General features: G+C 34.0%; 1 protein-coding gene across 2 annotated transcripts in view; it reads right to left on the reverse strand.

Annotated features, from left to right (window-relative positions):
• Positions 1–4,925, reverse strand: part of LOC135215508 (transient receptor potential channel pyrexia-like) — a 12,530-nt gene extending 7,605 nt beyond the window's left edge. Inside the window, exon 1 of one of the 2 annotated variants that reach the window (XM_064250310.1) lies at positions 4,781–4,925. The gene's annotated coding sequence lies outside the window, so the exon portion shown is untranslated. The remainder of the gene's footprint in view (positions 1–4,780) is intronic. The other variant, XM_064250311.1, reaches the window with a different exon arrangement.
• Between the last annotated feature and the right edge of the window lie 583 nt (positions 4,926–5,508).

The following is a 5,508-nucleotide window of genomic DNA, read 5'->3' on the forward strand; positions in this document are numbered from 1 at the left end:
TATATTATATATATATATATATATATATATATCTATATATATACATACATACATATATTTCATACATATATATGTATATATATGGATATATATGTAGATATATGTATATATGTATATATATATATATATATATATATATATAATATATATATATATATATATATAGAGAGAGAGAGAGAGAGAGAGAGAGAGAGAGAGAGAGAGAGAGAGAGAGAGAGAGAGAGATATATATAAATATATATATGCTTATATATATTACTAGCTGACCAACCTGGCGCAGCCCAGGAAAACTGTGAATGACAACTGTTAATCTCTCTCTCTCTCTCTCTCTCTCTCTCTCTCTCTCTCATCAGTTTGTAAGGAAAACCAAAAAGAATTCTTAGCTCATGTAAATTGTAGAAAGCCAATAAAAAATAAAATAGTTCCCCTAAGAGACAATGGGGGAAACATAACGAACGCAAACTTGGAAAAAACAGAATTATGGAATAAGCTTTTTTAACTAGTGTTTTCACAATTGCAGACACTACCTCAATCCCAGAACCAGCTATCAATTATGAAGGGACAGAACCACTGTCCAAAATAATATTTACAGAAGAGGACACTAAAAACAAAATAGAAAAACTAAACAAGTTCAAATCTCCTGGCCCGGATGAGATTCATCCAAGAGAAATTAAAGAGTTAAAAACAAAGAAAGGCACCAAAAGGATGGAAAGTACATAATGTAACCCCAGTTTACAAGAGAAGAGCCGGGAATTTATAGACCAATCTGCCTAACATTGGTCGTTTGTAAGATTTTTGAGTCCATAATTGCAAATCAAATTGTGGATCGCATTGATAGAAACAACTTGTTGTTAAACAACCAACACAGTTTCAGACAAAACAGATCCTGCCTATCAAACCTCTTGAGTTTTTTCATAACATGCTTGGTATTTATGACAGTATTAGAGCAATAGATATTCTCTACTTAGATTTACAAAAGGCCTTTGACAAAGTTCCACATAAGAAACTAATGACAAAAGTTAGAGCTTTAGGAATTGTATGGTAAACGGCAGACTGGATCGAAGACTGGCTAACTAGTAGAAAACAGAGAGTCGTAATAAAAGGTGAAGACACGGAATTGGCAGATGTGACAAGCAGAGTTCCTCAGGGTTCTGTCCTTGGCCCGCTCTTGTTTTTTATTTATATTAATGACATTGATGTAGGATTAACTAGCAGGATAGCCAAATTTGCAGACAACACCAAACATTCAGAGCCAGTAGAAAGTTTAAGAAATGATCTAAAGAATATAGGAGAGTGGTCAATAAGATGGCAAATGCCTTTTAATGTGGATGAATGTAAAGTGTTACAAATAGGAACAAACAACCCTCTTGCCAACTACATGCTGCTTGGGAATGACATAAATACTGTAGAACTAGTAGACGACCTTAGAGTTAATGTTACCAAGGGCTTAAAATCTACAAAACAGTGCATAAATGCTGAAAAGAAGGCACAGAAACTAGTGGGATACATAAAGAGGCAGTTCACATACAGAAACAAGGAAATGGTACTGCAGTTCTACACATCAATAGTTAGAAGACCTCATCTTGAATATGCAGTACACTTTCGATCACCAACACTACGAAAGGACACAAATTGATTAGAAAGGGTACAAGCAAAAGTCACAAATTATTTCCATCCATCAGGCAAATAGGTTACCCAAGACGAATAGAGAGCCTGATTATGTATGGCTTAGAAACATGACAATTGCGAGAACAACTAATAGAAACATTCAAAATACTGAAAGGCATAACAAAAGTAGACAGTAATCTATTTATGTTAACGAAAACCAGACAAGAAATAATGAATGGAAACAAGAGCTGAAGAGATACAACACATCCCATTGTGGGAACTTCTTAACATATAAGGTATGTGACACGTGGAATAAATGACCACAAGAAGTTGTAAACAGCAACAGTGTGGAAGAGTTTAAAAGAAAGCTAGACAAAATCATTAGGATGCTGTGCATGAACATTAAAACCTGCTCCTAGAGATGAGTGAGCACGATGTCTTCTCGGATGGTCTAAAAAGTCTTTTAGACATCCTAACACTTGTAAATCCTTGTAACTCTCTCTCTCTCTCTCTCTCTCTCTCTCTCTCCTTTTCCTGTTAAGATTGTTGCTTCAGTTGCATTGCCCAGCATTTTTGACATTTTATATTTCACCACTTCTCACCCCTATTCCTATTGGGGCTGAACTTGGACTTGAAGATCACTGAGAGTATCCCTGTTCATCCCAGCGATTGTAAAAACTATAGATTAGACATACATAATTTTTGACATTTCATTTTTTACCCCTTCTCACCCACCTTCCCATTAGAGCTGCACTTGGACTTCAAGCGCAGTGGGAGTGTTACTATCCATCTCAGCGACCTTGAAAACTACAGATTAGACACTAAAATTTGTTGTTTTCGGCTATTTTTACATGCCATCTTTCCATCCCTTCTCAATCCCCTTCCTATTGGGGCTGAACTTGGACTTAAGGCCATTGGGAGTGTCACTATTCATCTCAGCAACCCCCAAACTATGGATTAGGTACTAAACTCTGTCATTTCCTGTTATTTTTACATTGGATCCCCTTCCCACCTCCTTCTCACCCCGTTTTTTATCGGGGTTAAATTTGGACTTAAAGGGCATCGGAAGTGTCACTATTCAGCTCAGCGACCTCAAAAACTATGGATTAGTCACTAATATTTATTGTTTTCAATTATTTTTATTTGCACCCCATTTCAACCCCCTTCCCCACATCCCATCCCCCTTTTGGTGCCAGTTATGTCTTACCGCCACAGTAATCTTTCCCTGATGCGAAGTTATAAGTATACCAAGTTTGGTTGAAATTGCTCAATGCATGTAAAAGTGTATGTGGCATAAACCCACACACACACACATACATCCATATATATATATATATATATATATATATATATATATATATATATATATATATATATATATATATAGTCTGATGCAAATTGGTCGCTGGTAAGAAATGGTAGAATTGGTTTGAAATCAATATACCTGTCTTTAGCTGACTACGTTTTCCCTCTCCTTACCACGGTTCAAGAACCACGTATTTCTCCCACGAGATCTCCTTAGCGTAAGAAGATTTCGTCTTCTGAATAATAATAATAATAATGATAATAATGATATAAAATAATAATAATAATAATAATAATAATAATAATAATAATAATAATAATAATAATAATAATAATAATAATGAAGAAATCCACATGGTGTAAGTATAAATACATTAGAAATCTACATACACTTACACTGCCATGGATTCTTAACTATTTTAGTGACTCATGCTTTTAGGCGATTTTTATGTAATAATAATAATATAATAATAATAATAATAATAATAATAATAATAATAATAATAATAATAATAATAATAACAATAATAATAATAATAATAATAAGATAATAATATAATAATAATAATAATAATATATAATAATATAATAATATAATAATGAGAAATCCACATTGCGTGTAATGTATAAAACATTAGAAATCTATAACACTTACACTGCCATGGATTTTCTTAAACTATTTTAGTGACTCATGCTTTTAGGCGATTTTTATGAATAATAATAATAATAATAATAATAATAATAATAATAATAATAATAATCAATAATAATAATAATAATAATAATAATAATAATGATAATATAATAATAATAATAATAATAATAATAATAATAAAGGAGGAACAGTTCCACAGTTAGGTATGGGTACATACATTTAGAAATTAACCACTACAGCGAGCTTTCGGGAATCTGTTCGCGATTAAAAAGGGGAATCGAACAGACTCCTGAAAGCTCTCTGCGAGAATCCCAGTGGAAATAACGAGGTTAGTACTAATTTTAGAATTTGGTCGTTTTTATTAATGGGATTTGTTGAAGAGCTAATTGCACAAACACACTCAACACGCACGCGCACACATATACTATATATATATATCATAATATATATATATATATCATATCATATCATATTATATATATATATATATGATTATATATATATATAGTATATATATATATTATAGATATATATATATATATATATATAATGTGTAAGAGTGTGTGTTTTATTCCAGAGAGGAGATGCAAGCGGGAGGGTGACAGAGACAGTAGAAGGCTCATGTTATGTATGCGCAAAATGAGCAGTAATATTAGATGTAGCTATTGATTCTATTATAATTATCATATGCCTTGATTAAAATCAAGGCATATCACACTGAATGAATATATGGGCATAAATGCGTTAATACCTATGCTCTTATATTTAGTAAGTACTTACACACACATTAATGCTTTACGTACCCATGTGTACGTATGATGCATAAGAGCTGAGAAACTTGTTGTTGTTTCTGTTATAGAAACTAAAGATAACTGAACAATTCTGAACAAGTTATTATATTTCTTCAAGCAAGTCCTTCGTACGACCTTGAACTTATATTCACATGAGGTTTCCCAAATACACAGCTCGGCTATAAATTTAAAATTCTTACTCCGCTGTAACCTGAATAAGCAGAAATGCATTTGACATAAGAGAAAACACGAACGTTTTTTATAATGATTAATTTAAGAACGTGACTTTGTCATGACGTTGACCATCGACGCCCATGGCACAAACGAACGATTTCACGATTAAACGAAATGAATGCAACGAAAGCAGATGACCTGACAACGAAAATAAACGAATGATAAAAGAGATAAATCAAAGACTCACCCCTGTTTCACGCCGGTCGATGGTGACAAGTGACAATCAGCTGTGGCGGTGGACTGACTTAACTGACTGACTGACTGATCGACTGCCAGGCTGAATCTCCTACTCCCAGGGTCGGGAAGCCGCCTGAGACACAGCTCTTCTTATCGCCAAGAAAGTTCAGCGGACGTCATTCTGTTAATTGTGGCTCTGCTGTGGATTTCTTGGGTTGTTGTTGTTGTTCTGTATCCTACGCCCGAAAGCGACTGAACTGAACATAAAATTTAGGTCAAAGACTCAGCACTGGGACCCATAAGGTCATTCAGCGCTGAAACAGTTATCGACAGTAAAAAGTTTGAAAGGTGTAACAGGAGGAAAACCTCAAAGCAGTTGTACTATGAATCAATTGTTAGGAGAGGGTGGAAAGAAAGATGGAAGAAAGAGAATATGAAAGGAGTTACAGTAAAAGGAACGAGGGGATTGCCGCTGGGGGACGGAGCCACTCTGCAAACAATCCTTAAGCAATGCCTACAGTGCACCGCATGAGGTTCACTGACGACGCTAAATCCCTACATGCACATGTGTGCATGTTTTTATGCACACGCGCACACAAATACACACATACACATATACCGAAGCAGAATAAGTTTTAAGGTTTCACGTTTAAAATATACAAATGATGAAAAGAAACTTTTCCTTTTGTTCTTCCTGAAATGTTATATTCACGATAACTCATCAAGTGTGACTCAATT

Source organism: Macrobrachium nipponense, chromosome 5, assembly GCF_015104395.2.
Source record: "Macrobrachium nipponense isolate FS-2020 chromosome 5, ASM1510439v2, whole genome shotgun sequence".
NCBI lineage: Eukaryota > Metazoa > Arthropoda > Malacostraca > Decapoda > Palaemonidae > Macrobrachium > Macrobrachium nipponense.